We start from the raw sequence: 15623 nt of genomic DNA on the forward strand, positions 1-15623 counted from the left end.
CAAAACAGGAAACCATCAGAAGAATACAATCTGTAATTTACTATAGTAAAATCAAAAAATGCAGTTCCAGTTAGAATGGTTCCACAGGAGCTTGAGGAATTAGGATGGCAGCTCATAGGCATATAATATATTGAAATAAGAATACAGATTTGCTTATTAATCCTAAATAAAAGCAATGCCAGACAATAGGTCGTGTTTTAATTTTATTTGGAAAATTTGATACAGTGTAACATTGGTAAATGTTACAATGGCTTTCTGCCTTGAGTTCTGAGGATAATGCTGAGATTACACATTTATTAGAAATGAAGGCTATCTTAGATATACCTTTGCAGATTAAAACTGATGATGCTTAGCAATATAGGTTCATAAAAATACAATTTCATGGGCATTATGGCATGAAGCCTATTCCAGAAAAAGTTTACAATCCTACAGGTTAAGCCTTTGTAAAAAGCCCTAACAATGTTTCGTTGTTGAAATAGGCTATAAATAGAAGTCCTTCAAAAGTACCAAACACTCAGAGAATATGGCATTTAAACATAACTTTTTAATTTAAGAACTTTGTTGATATTGAAACTGAAAGATACCTGTTTGATATTAGTGTAGCCATTTCTTTTTTTTTTTTTCTCTCTCCATCTTTATTAACTTGGGTATTTCTTATTTACATTTCAATTGTCATTCCCTTTCCTGGTTTCTGGACCAACATCCCCCAACTCCTCCTAATTCCCTTCTATATGGGTGTTCCCCTCCCCATCTCCCAGATATTACCACCCCCCCAGCGATCACTTTAACTGTGGGTTCAGTCTTGGCAGGACCAAGGGCTTCCCATTCCACTGGTGCTCTTACAAGTCTATTCATTGCTACCTATGCGATTGGAGGCCAGGTTCAGTCCATGTATAATCTTTGGTAGTGGCTTAGTCCCTGGAAGCTGTGGTTGGTTGGCATTGTTGTTCATATGGGGTCACAAGCCCCTTCAAGCTCTTCCAGTCCTTTCTCTGATTCCTTCAGTCGGGGTCCCGTTCTCAGTTCAGTGGTTTGCTGCTGACATTCGCCTATGTATTTGCCATACTATGGCTGTTTCTCTCAGGAGAGACCTACATCCGGTTCCTGTCAGCCTGCACTTCTTTGCCTCATTCATCTTATCTAGTTTGGTGGCTGTATATGTATGGGCAACATGTAGGGCAGGCTCAGAATGGGTGTTCCTTCAGTCTCTATTCTAAACTTTGCCTGCCAAGGGTATCTTGTTTCCCTTTTAAGGAGTGAAGTATTCGCATTTTGGCCATTCTTCTTGAGTTTCATGTCTTCTGTGCATCTAGGGTAATTCGAGCATTTGGGCTAATAGCCACTTATCAATGAGTACGTACCATGTGTGTTTTTCTGTGAGTGGGTTACCTCACTCAGGATGATATTTTCCAGTTCCATCCATTTGCCTATGAATTTCATAAAGTCATTGTTTTTGATAGCTGAGTAGTATTCCATTGTGTAGATATTCCACATTTTCTCTGTTGAAGGGCACCTGGGTTCTTTCCAGCTTCTGACTATAATAAATAAGGCTGCTATGAACATAGTGGAGCACATGTCTTTGTTATATGTTGGGGCATCTTTTGGGTACATGCCCAAGAGAAGTATAGTTGGGTCCTCAGGTAGTTTCCAATTTTCTGAGGAACCTCCAGACTGATCTCGAAAATGGTTGTACCAGTCTGCAATCCCAGCAACAATGGAGGAGTGTTCCTCTTCCTCCAAATCCTTGCCAGCATCTGCTGTCACTTGAGTTTTTGATCTTAGCCATTCTCACTGGTGTGAGGTGAAATCTCAGGGTTGTTTTGATTTGCATTTCCCTTATGACTAAAGATGTTGAACATTTCTTTAGGTGTTTCTCAGTCATTTGGCATTCCTCAGCTGTGAATTCTTTGTTTAGCTCTGAACCCCATTTTTTAATAGGTTTATTTGTCTCCCTGCGGTCTAACTTCTTGAGTTCTTTGTATGTTTTGGATATAAGCCCTCTACCAGTTGTAGGATTGATAAAGATCTTTTCCCCATCTGCTGGTTGATTTTTTGTCCTTACAACACTGTCCTTTGCCTTACAGAAGCCTTGCAGTTTTATGAGATCCCTTTTGTCAATTCTTGATCTTAGAGCACAAGCCTTTGGTGTTTTATTCAGGAAATTTTCTCCAGTGCCCATGTGTTCAAGATTCTTCCCCACTTTTTCTTCTATTAGTTTGAGAGTATCTGGTTTGATGTGGAGGTCCTTGATCCACTTGGACTTAAGCTTTGTACAGGGTGATAAGAATGGATCAAGTGCAGCCATTTCTTAAGAATGAGAATCTTTAAAGCTGTACTTTGCTTAGAACCTAGACATTAGACAATAGACCAGAAAGTACAGAAAGCACATTCCCACCCACTCTCTTGGAAGGTACCCAATCATAAAACAGATAGTATAGATCGTATTTACTGCAGGGCAATTACAAGGCAAGAAATATCTCCGGGAAGCTGACTGACCACTATAGATTGTGCTGCAGGATGAAAAACATATATCAAGTTAGATGTCCTTGGTACTGACATAGCTGTGCTGACATAGCTATAGCCTTGTCCTGAGAACACCAGGATAGAAACATCTGCCAAGTCAAATATCCTTGGTCTTTGTCCTGGGAACCTCAGGATGGAAAAACATATATCAAGTCTGACATCATTGGTATTGAAATGGCTGTATTTATATGGTTGCATCCTTTTCTCAGAAACTCCAGAACAAGAACATCTGCCTAGTCAGATATCCTTGGCACCAAAATAGCTGAGCTAATGAAACTGTGTAACCTTAAATGATTGTATAAGCTGTATATTTCTGCTGCTCTGGGCTCTTCACCTTCCTCCGGCGTGAGAACCGTGTCAAGCCCCAGTGCATTGGTATCCCAAAGTAAACTTCTTGTTTTTCCATCAAGACTGAGTCCCGCATGTTTGTAGGGTGGTGGGTGTCCTCAGGATTGGAGTGAGAGTCTCCTCGGTCTGAGGGTCTTTCAAAACATATCAGATTGCAGGTGTTGCTCATTGAACTTAGAAGAAGAAGATGATGAGCTCCAAAGAAACTCCATTTAGAGCTGTCTGCATTTGTGGCAAGCTAGCCTCTGGGCAAAGAAAGTGCCCTAACTTAATCGGCAGACAGAATGCCATCCAGAAAAGAAAACAAAACAAAATGAAAACAAATGCATGGAACTTGATTGCCAAGATTTGCCAATACAGGGTAAGCAAATCCTTAGTAATTCCTGCTTCACATAAGCTTTGTCAGATACTTTGAACAAGAGGGCTGAGGACAATGCTCCAATGTCTTAGAATACTTTGAAGTGGTCTCCACAGCCAACTGTCTGCCATTTTTAAAACTTTGAAAATGTTTGTCTGCACTTCCTACTTAATCAGGAAATATTTCTTCTTAGTTGTCTTTTGGGGTTGAATACAAGATAATCATAGTCTCGATAGAAGGTTAAGTTGTTATATTTAAGAAAATTTATTAGACCTAAAAAAATGGTGTTAGGTTGTTAATGCAAGGTAGGACAAAATGTGATTTAGATCCAGAAATCTGAACTCACCAGGACAGGATAGATAATAGGATATTTTTCTTAATTACCACATACTATGGACTTGACATTGTAAATATGTATCACACCTTATAACTATTATAATTTATATAATTTTATTCAATTTATATTTGAAAAAGAGACATTTATTGTACTTCAAAGGGGGATTATTGAGAGAATATCTAATATCGATATGACTATGGCACTTGTTAATAATAAATCTGACGGCTTATCATTTAGGTGGTAAATAAGAAGTGGGAAATCTGGGAGAAATCATAATTCTGAAATAGAATGCGGCAGGAGATTCACCTTGGAAGACGTGAGGAGAGAGACACATAGTACCTGAACATGGTTAAGTGGGCATGTTACAGAATGTAGGTTAAAATAAGTCAGTTATTCTAAATTGTGATCTACTTAGAGAAGAGCCTCTCTATATAGTCAAGGTATTTGTAAATATATCTTGAGTCTGAGTCTTAGTTCTCAGAGCATGGCGCTGTGTGGAAGAACTGGATCAAACTGCTACATTATATTGTTCATGAGTTTTAAGCCAAGCTAAGTTTACAGGGGATATTGTCTAAGCACATACTCAAATAATAAATTATAGATGCCATAAGTTGTAAAAAGTTATGATTTTTGTAGTAGAATCATCCCTCATATTTGAGTTGAGGTCTTGCAGTTGATTTGGTAGACTAACCTGAAATTGACTAAATGGATGTATTTGAATTTAATTGATAAATTATTGATATTTATGTCCATGGAAATGGTTGAAGGGATAACTTTGTATGGTAAACTGAAGAAAAACACAGAAAACATGACATTACAGCGGATTTAAACTTTTTTCCCCAGATTTCTAGTTGTATTAAAAAGCTTACAGTAATAAAAAAAAAGCATTTTATTGATGTAATAGACACATTGATCAATGTATAGAATTGAAGACTCAGCTCCAGATGTAATTCTATACAGGTAAAAAAAACCTTGTTTTTCACAAAGCAAACAAAATTACACACTGGGGAAAAGGTCAGCATCTTGACAGACAGATGGTGTGAATAGCAGCATACAGAGAAATGAAAATAGATCCATATCTCTCACCCTGAACACAACTCAACTCCAAAGGGATCAAGGACCGCACTCAAGTCACTGAAAGACCAAAAGCCCTAAACCTGACCTCTCTTTTTCTTTTTTCCTTATCTTTTTCTTTTTTCTTTTTTTTGACTCCGATATGTGAATCCAAAATTCAGTTTAACAGACTGGATGTTTTCCTATCATGAGTCTCACTGGTCACAGAGATTCCCACAATGCCTTCTCCCATCTCCTCCCACCAGCAGCTGCACAGATGTTGGCTGACCTGCTTTGTGGTCATCAGGATACATCCTCAATTTTTCTCTCTGCTCATCAAAATGTGAAAGTTCACGGTCTGTAGCTTTCTTGCCATAGATGTCCAAGTGGAAAGACATTTCTCCCATCCTGTCAGGATGCTGGAGGTGTTGTGAGTGCCTATGCAGCTCATTTGTTTGTTTTCTGTGATTTTTCTTTGCGAGTTTGCTTTCTGAGATAAGGTGTTAGAAAGCTCAGCCTGGCCTCAACCACACTGATGTAGCCAAAGATGACCTTGAGCACTTTGCTCCTCCTGCTTCCACCCTCCAAGAACTAGGAATATAAGAAGCCAATGAATCCTTGCTCTTTGCTTTGGGGACTATGGAGATGGCCCAGATTGGGATACTTCTCTCTCAAGTGTTCATAGCTCACCTGCCCAGGGCTGGAGTTTGCCAGACAGTTGCTGCTGCAACCTCAGAGTCAGTCTGCTCACCAGGAGGCTGCATTAGATAACTTGTCACTTTTCTTTCATCAGGGTTGTTATTAGTTCTTTAAAATCTGTTCGAGTCTCAGCCTGATTGTTCTCCTGTGAGCTGATGTTTTTAAAACATCAAAAAAACAAAAACAAAACAATACAAACAAACAAAACCTTAGAGTTTTACATTTCTCTGGGCCTTAAATGAGTATCCCCAAATACCAGCACTTTCATAGCTCTTAATCTCATCAGAGTCCTCATGAGCTCTCACCTTTCTCTGCAGTTGAAGGCAGACTGGAAGAACCAGGGAGTAGTCTGGATGAATGTCACAGAGTCACTGTATGCAATGCTCCCTACTCTGCAGAAGGTTAGCTGCCACTTCTAGGGACATCATTGGAATGCACTGGGTGGCACATAAATAATTAAAGGGCGACTTTTAATTAAGGCTTTGTAGTGAAAACGGCTTTGTGCAACATTAAGAGCTTTTGAATAACTACCTTTGATGCTCTCTTTTCAACCTGAACTTGTCATCCCTGGAAACTGCACAAATAGTGAGTTTTAACAGCTTTGGTCTTTTGATGATACCAGAGACTCACTTCTTTCTTGTGAATGAATGCTTTGTGAAAAGTCAGGAATCTGTTGAGGTGGCCAGCACTTCTCGTTTCAGGGAGATGATGGTATTTGTTATTCTTCTCATTGCTGTGACAACATATTTGACTGAATCAACTTATCCATTGTTTGCTTGTAGTGGCCAGTTAGGACACCGGACTCATGGAGGAGGGGAAGGCAGGCCAGTCAGAGCAGCTCTGGCTATGGTGACAGGAGCCTGAGGCAGCTTACTTCTGGTTCTCTCTGTCTGCTCTGGATTTCTGTTACAAGATGTGATCTTGCAGCTTTTCGTCCTGCTTTGATACTTCCTAGCCATGATGAAGTCTTCTCCCTCTGGAACTAGATAAGACAAATTATCCTGTAATTATCCATCCCTTATAAGATATTCATAGCTACCTGTGGGCTATTTAATGCCACACAGAATCTGGATCATCTTTGTCTTCCTCCATCTTCCTTCCATCCTCTGTGAATTTAAACTTTTACAATCAATGGTTGCACTCAATGGTCTCAACACAACATTGGTTGAATATATAAGGGAGAGAAACAGGGTGTGTCTGTGTTTGCGTGCGCGCACATGTGTGGTGTTTAATCTCTTTCTTGTGTTGTTTCTTTTCGGCTATTTTGCGGACTGTGTAAACGTGAATAGCTTTTCTTACACATTTTGTCAAAAACAAGTTTAAGCAAAGATTCCTCTGGTATGAAAAATGCTCATACTATTTTCAGTGAAAGATTTAATAATGCCTAAGGTCATAATTGAAAGTATACTATATAAGAAGTGGAGATATCACTTGGTAGTTGACAGTGCTTGCAGCTTTTCACTGGACTCTAGCTCAGTTTGTAGCAAACACACTTAGTGGATAGCAACAGTTTGTAACTTCAACTGTGAAAAATCGAATGCCTACTTTTGAACTTTTGAACTTTTTGAGCAACTGCTCTCATCTGTCCACATCCACATATATGTATCCATAAATGTAAAAAAAATAAAACTTTTTAAAACTTGTTTCATACAAATATTAAATAAATTAAACTTATTTTTGTCTCTGGTACATATCCTGAATACTCTGAAATCTCAAATATTATAATATTTGGGTTAGTTGCTGAAATTGGCTTAATGATCATTAGCTCACTAACAACACTGATGTCAGATAGGATCTCCAAAAGAAACCTAGACATTTTTCAGTAGCCAATTCTCACAGATACACAACTAGCATGTATGTAAACTATTTGATTAGTAAGTTCAGACTGTAACTTTACGAGTTTCAGGAAAACCAATTTATTTCACTGTGCTTATAAAATATAATAATCAGCTCTATATAATCCAGTGGTGTCTTCTTAGAGAAAAATCAGAACTTTGTCTCTTTATTTTCAAGTCGTGTGTGTGTGTGTGTGTGTGTGTGTGTGTGTGTGTGTTCAAATGCCATAATTCCCTTGTCTTGTGTTGGTTCCTCAGAAAATTGCTAATGATGAGATTCTCTAAGTAGGTTAACAGTTCTATAAAGTTATTAATAGTTTTCTTCTAAATTTACTAAACATGTATTCCTGAAAAATCCTACCATTTATAAAACAGATGAGTGTACATTTGTGGATATAGAGGAAGTATATGACCTCCCTAGCCTTGTCAATTTGACATGACCTAGATTCATCCAAAAAAGACATCTCAATGAAATAATCTGTCTTCAACATCCTGTCTGTAAGAGACTGCTTTGCTAATTGATTTAGAAAGACTCAGTCTATTATTGGTGGCACCAATCCCTCTGAAAGTTCCCTCATGATGTATTATAATGTTAGTTAAGTATGAGCCTGAGCAAACCAGATTGAGTCCCCAAGCAGCCTGCCTCCATTGTTACTGTTTTAAGAGCCCACTTCAACATTTCCCTAAATGATGGGGTTCGACTTAAATGTGTAAGCTAGATATACTCTTTCTTTCCCAAGTTGCTTTTAGTTCTAATGTTTTTCATAGCACATAAAGAAAACTAGAAGAGAAATTGAGACCAAAAGTTGTGGTATGAACATTTTTTAATTTGAATTTCTGTCAAGACATACCAAAACATGTAAAAGGCATAAAAAAAAAGAATGTTCATCAAAACAAATAAATAATATATATTTTCCTTACTGGGATTATAGCTAGATTTGTTTTTAACACACTCTTTATAGTATAGCTGATGGAACAAGGTACACATGTTAAGCCAAATTTTGAAAAACCTTACTATGTCCATTGGACTATTCACATGCTTTGGAGGTTATGAGTTATTGTAGCCATGTAGCTTTAAAAATGAACCCATGCTAAAGTCAGCTATGTATTGGCACTGGCGGTGTCTGTTCCTATCCTGGTACAGAGTCTGAGATCCATGACTGTGTGTTTTTCCTAGCCAACGCCTCTCTCTCCCTACCTCTCCTGATCTCCAAGATCACTCTCTTGCCAGTTCACCACCCCATAGTCAGTTCTGGGGACATTCTTGCCAGCCTGGGCTCTCCAGTGGTTTCCTCTCCTCTGGAGCTTGGACTTTTGTACAGTCTTTCCATTCAAAACCCTAGCTAAATGCCGCCTGGCTATGTTCTTTCCCTCATGCTCATCTAGGTCACTTAGAATGGAAAACACCAGTACTCTTTGTTTAAAATAAACAGATGACACAACCACTATGTGTGAAATCTATTCTTCTAAACTCACCAATTATTCTTTGTTAGAAATCTTCTTGTGGGGGAGGCTGCTATCAGGGCTAACAGTTCCCAGTCTACATCCTCCCTCCTCTCCCTCTTGCCTCCCTGTTTAAAGCCTGTTTCTTCTTCCTTAGTCCCCTTTTCCTTTCTAAGACCTGGAAGATTCACCTCCTCCTTCTCATTCAATGATTGGCTTCTTTTCATCTTTATTAATCAATTAATTAAGGGAATTCCCGTACAATAATGTGTTCAAATTGAGTAGCTATGGAAAAAGATTTATTAATATGTCTATAAAGTTGGAACACAGTATCCCTGTATCATGGGAAAAAGAAAGAGTGGTAGAGAAAGATGCATTATGTCTTCCTCTGCCCTCTGTCAGTAAACATACCCAGACATTATCATGTATATCACACACACACACACACACACACACACACACACACACACACACATACACAAAATAAGAGCAGTATGTGTTCACTCCTTCTTTAAAAGGGGAACAAGAATAGCCTTGGGAGGGAATAGGGAGGCAAAGTTTAGAACAGGGACAGAAGGAACACCCATTCAGAGCCTGCCCCACATGTGGCCCATACATATACAGCCACCAAACTAGATAAGAGGGATGAAACAAAGAAGTGCAGGCCGACAGGAACTGGATGTAGATCTCTCTTGAGAGACACAGCCAGAATACAGCAAATACATAGGCGAATGCCAGCAGCAAACCACTGAACTGAGAACAGGACCCCTGTTGAAGGTATCAGAAAAATGACTGGAAGAGCTTGAAGGGGCTCGAGACCCCATATGAACAACAATGCCAACCAACCAGAGCTTCCAGTGACTAAACCATTACCCTAAGACTATACATGAATTGACCCTGGGCTCCCACCTCATAGGTAGCAATGAATAGCCTTGTAAGAGCACCAGTGGAAGGGGAAGCCCTTTGTCCTGTCAAGACTGAATACCTAGTGAATGTGATTGTGGGAGGAGTGTGCTACTGGTGGGAGGATGGAGAGGGAAGCCCATATAGAAGGGGCAGGGAAGGGTTAGATGGATTTGGACCCAGAAACCGGGAAGGGGAATAACAATCGAAATGTAATTAAGAAATACTCAAGTTAATAAAGATAAAAAAAGAAGAGCAGTATGTGTTATCATAAAGCTAGGTTCTTCTATTTAAAGATTCTACTACATAAAGAGGAAACATATATTCAGACATACCCATGCCATACTTTACAGAGAAGATAAAACCAAGGGCAAGAAATAGATGTATGTAAACTTATCTATGGGTCCAATATAGTTTTTAATATCAAATATAATCTAGAAATAGATTGAAGTTAGTTTTAACCTTAGGGCCAAGGAATATTTGTTAGGACCAAATGGGCATTATCTAAGGATCCAACTTGCCAATGTCTTCATTGGACATGAGGACAAAGGGCCATTTTTCTTTCTAACATCCTATCTGTATAATTATGACAAATTGCACATTGGAAATGTCCTTTGCCTGTTCTTATGCCAAAATATCTGAAAAAGACTACTTAACAAATAAATGGCTTATTTGAGATTAGAGTTCATGATACAGTACACAGGAGAAGTAATAATACACAGCTAGTAACCCACCCTCTATTGTCAGCAAGCAGAAAGAGGTGAATGCTGATGTTGCCTATACATAGGTGGAGTCTTTCCCCATTAATCAATTAAATTCAGAACCCACATTACAGATATTTCCTGAAGTTTGTCTCCTAGGTGATTTTAGATTCTGTCAAGTTGACAACAAAATTAATCACCGTGATGTGTATAAATAGCCATGAAAAGAATAAAATAAGAATTTGTGCTTTCAGTATAAAGACCATGCCACAGATAGACGTGTTTCTTAAATTAAACTCTTTTCTAAAGCCAGAAAAGGCCTGAAAGGTTAAACCTTTTATGCCTTCCAAATTTTCTAAAACATACAAGATTAAACTATCATATTTTTAAGTAAATTTTTATGGCAATACAATGATACCTTCTCCATGTTACTTGATAAACCCTAATTTTTTTCTATTTTTGTGAGTGTAGTATTTTTACTATCCACTGTTATTTGTAGAAATTTAGTGTTTACTTAGTGTGCATTCCTTTTGGTATAGGTGACTGTAGAAACTAGAGGTTGCCATCCAAAGTCTTCTTCATTTCTTTCCTACCTTATTTGTTATTTATCTATTTAAAGTTTTACTTCTTTAATTAAAACATAAAATTACAGACAATACATTTCGGTTATATTTTTTCTTCTCATTGAAATCTACACAAATACTCCAAACCTATCTACAAATCCGTGTTTATGCTTTTTCTAGAACTCTATCTTTCCCTTTCTTAAGAATATAACGCCTACCCAAAAATCAACTAAAAATAAAGACAAAAGTAATAAGACAAAATAATACCCAAACAAACAAAATAAGACAAGAGACGCACAAAGAATTGTAGAGGCAATAAATGCTGCCCAACACTCCAGGGCATTTTTTTTTTTTTCCTTTCTAGTGAGTGAAGTTGGTATACCATGATACTCCTTTGGAGAAAATTGGTTTTCACTTTGTCAGCAAGTTTCAATCACCAACAGCTTCTTGCCTGGGGATGAGACTTTGTATATATATTTCCTTCTCAGTGCTAGCTTTTTAATCTGGTTTGAGCTTGCGTAGAACTTTTGCAGGCTGTCAGAGTTCCTATGACTTCATATGTGTATCTGTATGATTGTGTTTTGAAAATACGGTTTCTTTGAAGTCATCACCTACCACTGGCTCTTTCATTCTTTCTGCCTCCTCTTCCATACAGATGCCTGACATTTTAGGTAAGGGTATGATAAAAAAATCTCACTTATGATAGAGAGCTCAAAATTCCATCACTATCCGAACTCTATATTAGTTCCCTTCAACTGAAAGAAAGTTTCTCTTACGAAGGCTGAACATGTCACAGATCTACACGTATAACAACAGTACATTAGCAGGAGCCATTCACTTTATTGCTATGCTCCCTTAGAATAATAAAATTATTGATTTTCTCTTAATGTATGTGAAAATAAACATACACACACAAACAAACTCATATGTATACATATATACATATATACATATACATATATATATTATCATTATTGTGGCTACTTTATCAGTGTCAGATATGAATTCTGTCTCACAGAGTGGGGCTCAAATACAATGTAAAAGAAAATAGGTTGTTTATTCACACATTTATACCACTATTAAGTGAGTACATTTTTTAACCAACTGACTGTTATAGATTATAGGACTTATATCTAAATATTTTTTTCCCTTCCAGCATCATAAACACTAGTCAATAGGAATGAAACATTTATCTGGGCTCTGGCTCTACTTCTCCATGTTTGACATTGTATGTTATCCTCAGCACTATACATTTATTATCATGTTATAGAGAGTAAATAATACCCAGAAGAATGGCCTGTGATGGGAGGGATGATCTATGGTATCGTCTTTCATCAATGATTTAACAATATGCAAGGCATTCCTGGCAGAACGTTTTACATGGTGACATATGATATTTATTTAGAACTTCATCTTTAATGACTCCGTCTATCTTCCTTTCATATAATGTGTGTGTGTGTGTGTGTTTGTGTGTGTGTGTGTGTGTGTGTGTGTGTGTGTGTGTGTGTGTGTGTGTAGCTTAGGAAAGTTCTACAGTGGTAGTGTCCCAAATGTATGTTCAAGGAGTGTTTATAGTTACTTGTCTGTCACAGTAGTCCCTATAATAGCCTACCACCTCATCCCTGTCCCCCTTTAATGCTCTTATTAAGGTTCCTCTTTATCTCCTTTAAACATCTTCTTCTTGAGATAAGTTTTCATAACAGAAGCTGTATCTTGAAAATTGGTTAAACTGACTATTCCTAGCACACAAGAGCTATTTCTGCTTAACTTCCTTATTTTCACACTGGTAGAATTAGAAATTTTTTAGTTGTCCTCCTTTTTGTATTGCATACTGCTTGACTACTTTCTTTTGTCAACTTGAAACAAACTAGGGTCATCTGGGAAGAGGAATCTTCAACTGAAAAAAAATGTGCCCAATGCCAACTTTGGCAGGGTCTTCTTTCTTGTCAGTTTTTCATAAGGCAGAGAAAGGAAAGAGCATTGGGAGAGGATACGACTTTTCCTTACAAGATACAGGGATAAGACTTTGTCTTATGACATATTTAGGGTTGCTGTGTAATAATAAAAAAATTTACTTATCTGAGATTAAATTACCTTGCTACTGTAGCTGAACTGCCTAGAAACTGCAAGTTTCTGGCACGTAACACCTCTTCCTAAAACAGCAAAGGATTAAGTATGTAGACTTTGTGCTATCTCAGCAGGAACTGCACAGATCAAACTTTCCACCAGCTACTCAGAAGTTACAGTAAAAGGGGGGTACTTTGAGAAGTGATTATAATATTTATTACTAAGTTGTAAAACATTTCTTATGAAAGCTATCTAAGGGGAAAAGCAGAAAGATCCTGAATGGGAAAAGGGAAAAATTCTCTTTCGCATCTTTTTGTCCTCAGTACTTATACGACTTTCAGAATACATGATCACATGTTAAAAAGTTCATCACACGTTCACACATAAAAGCAAATCATAAATGACTTAGAAGTTTACAACTGAGAGTGTTTACATGCATAGGCATTAGGAGTAATTATCTAGTTAAACATCCACCACCTGTCACATCTTCACAGGTTCATAGAGAGTTGAAAACCATAACTAAGCTATTAGTGAAGTTTTGTATAGATTAACCCAGACGATATTTTATCTTCTTTTACCTATAATAAATTGTTAGTTCCCTTTACATGACCTTAGTTAATTGTTTTGACAATCTCTTGGAATGTGTTCTGAGTAATAGAAAGTTTGGTTACTATCTAAGAATCAATTACTTGGTGACACATGGGAGACTGACAGAATTCTCATTGCAATTTTGACTATCAGAAAGGGATCTACTAGCAGTACTACTATTAAGAGAGCTTAATAATCACTGATATTTCAGTAATTCTTGTAGGATCATCCTTTTTTTTTAAAGATTTATTTATTCATTTATTATATATAAGTACACTGTAGCTGTCTTCAGACACACCAGAAGAGGGCATCGGGTCTCCTTACTGATGGTTGTGAGCCACCATGTGGTTGCTGGGAATTGAACTCAGGACCTCTGGAAGAGCAGTCGGGTGCTCTTAACCACTGAGCCATCTCTCCAGCCCTTGTAGGATCATCCTTAAGAATTAAGAAGTCATCTATTTGTCTATATAGCATCACTGCAAGAGAGTACATCTTCATAGATCTGCAGCTATCTGCTCAAAAGGGGTGGGCTAGTACCTAATGATTGCTATATATGTTTAATAATAACAAGAAACATATATTAATATCAGGAATCTTTCCTAAAATGAGTTCTCTTGGTCTTCGCCTCTAAAGCAAAACTGTTGCAGATTATAATCTGAAGCATACCTCCAACTATGGCTTCTGACAAAAATGTCCCCAAAAGACTGGTTCCTGGGCCTTTTCCTTGTAATAATGAGTATTGGAGTTAGGAATATTGTGGGGCCTCACCTTGGCAGTTTGTTTTTGGTTGTAGAATATAGCATGCTGAGAATGCCATGGATAATAAACAATTAAGCAGTGTTTCTTCGTGGCAGCTTTGGTTTCTATCTTCAAGTTTCTGCCTTCACTTTCCCTTATGATGATCTAATCTTAAGACAAAGTGTTTCTGTATTAAGTTGTAATTGGTTATGATGTTTTATCCTAGTAATAGAAATCAAGCTGCAGCCCATGGTTTCTGGTGCTCAAACTCAGGTCTTGATGTAGTGTGGCAAGTCCTTTGTTGACTAAACCATCTTTTCAGCATCAACCCTTAATATTTCTAAAAGATAGTATTTTCAGTGCAAACAAAGTGCAGTTTTCCATAAGGATATATCATAGGTCTGAAATTTTAATTAAAGGAACCTGGATATAACAAAACAACACACACTTTAGCAAAATCTCTCCTGGTCAACTGCCATTACCCTGAGTGTTCATCTGTGAATTTGCAAGACAAAACAGTTGTCAAGGAGGTGTGGTATAGTGATTAGCATGCCAAACAAATTAGAAAGTGAAGGAGCAAAATGCTTGACTGGTTTGTTAGCTAAAATTAATTTGCATGGGGATTTTGCACATGACACACAGTGTCTTTACCTGTGAAAACTGAACAAATAGACAGAGCTGTGATATAAATGTGTGTGTGTGTGTGTGTGTGTGTGTGTGTGAAATATCTTGAGTCACAGCTCCTCCTCCACATGTCTTGTACATTAGATGAATTGTTCATTATTATTTTTCTTGCAAGGAAGAAAGAAAAAACTCAGTGTGGCAGCACACAGCTGTACTTCCAGCATTCGAGAAGTAGGGGCGCAAAGAACAGAAATTCAAGGTCATTTTCAATTACACAGTAAATTTAAAACCAACATAATGTTCATGAGATGCGGCCTCAACAATTTAAAGCTAGAAAATGTTGTGCTTTAGGAAGTGGATAGGGACTAGAGATAAACTTTAGAACAATGCATCCCTAGCATGTACAAGGCACTGATATACATTCTTCTATAACTTAACCAGATATAATGACTTGAGCTGTTCATCCCAGAACTCAGGATAAGTTTTTATCATACATAAGGAGTTTGAGGCTTGCCTTACCCTAGATCTTCTAAGAAAGGGCAAGTGTGTGTGTGTGTGTGTGTGTGTGTGAGAGAGAGAGAGAGAGAGAGAGAGAGAGAGAGAGAGAGAGAGACAGACACAGAGACAGACACAGAGACAGAGAGAGAGAGCAGGAAGAGGAGGAGGGGAGGAGGAGGGTGGAGGTACAGGAAGAATGAAGAAGAAGGAGGAGGAGGAGGAGGAGGAGGAGGAGGAGGAGAAGAAGAAGAAGAAGAAGAAGAAGAAGAAGAAGAAGAAGAAGAAGAAGAAGAAGAGGAAGAGGAAGAGGAAGAGGAAGAAGAAGAAGAGGAGGAGGAAAAGTCA

Source organism: Rattus norvegicus, chromosome 4 (assembly GCF_021556685.1).
Source record: "Rattus norvegicus strain SHRSP/BbbUtx chromosome 4, alternate assembly SHRSP_T2T, whole genome shotgun sequence".
Taxonomy (NCBI): Eukaryota; Metazoa; Chordata; class Mammalia; order Rodentia; family Muridae; genus Rattus; species Rattus norvegicus.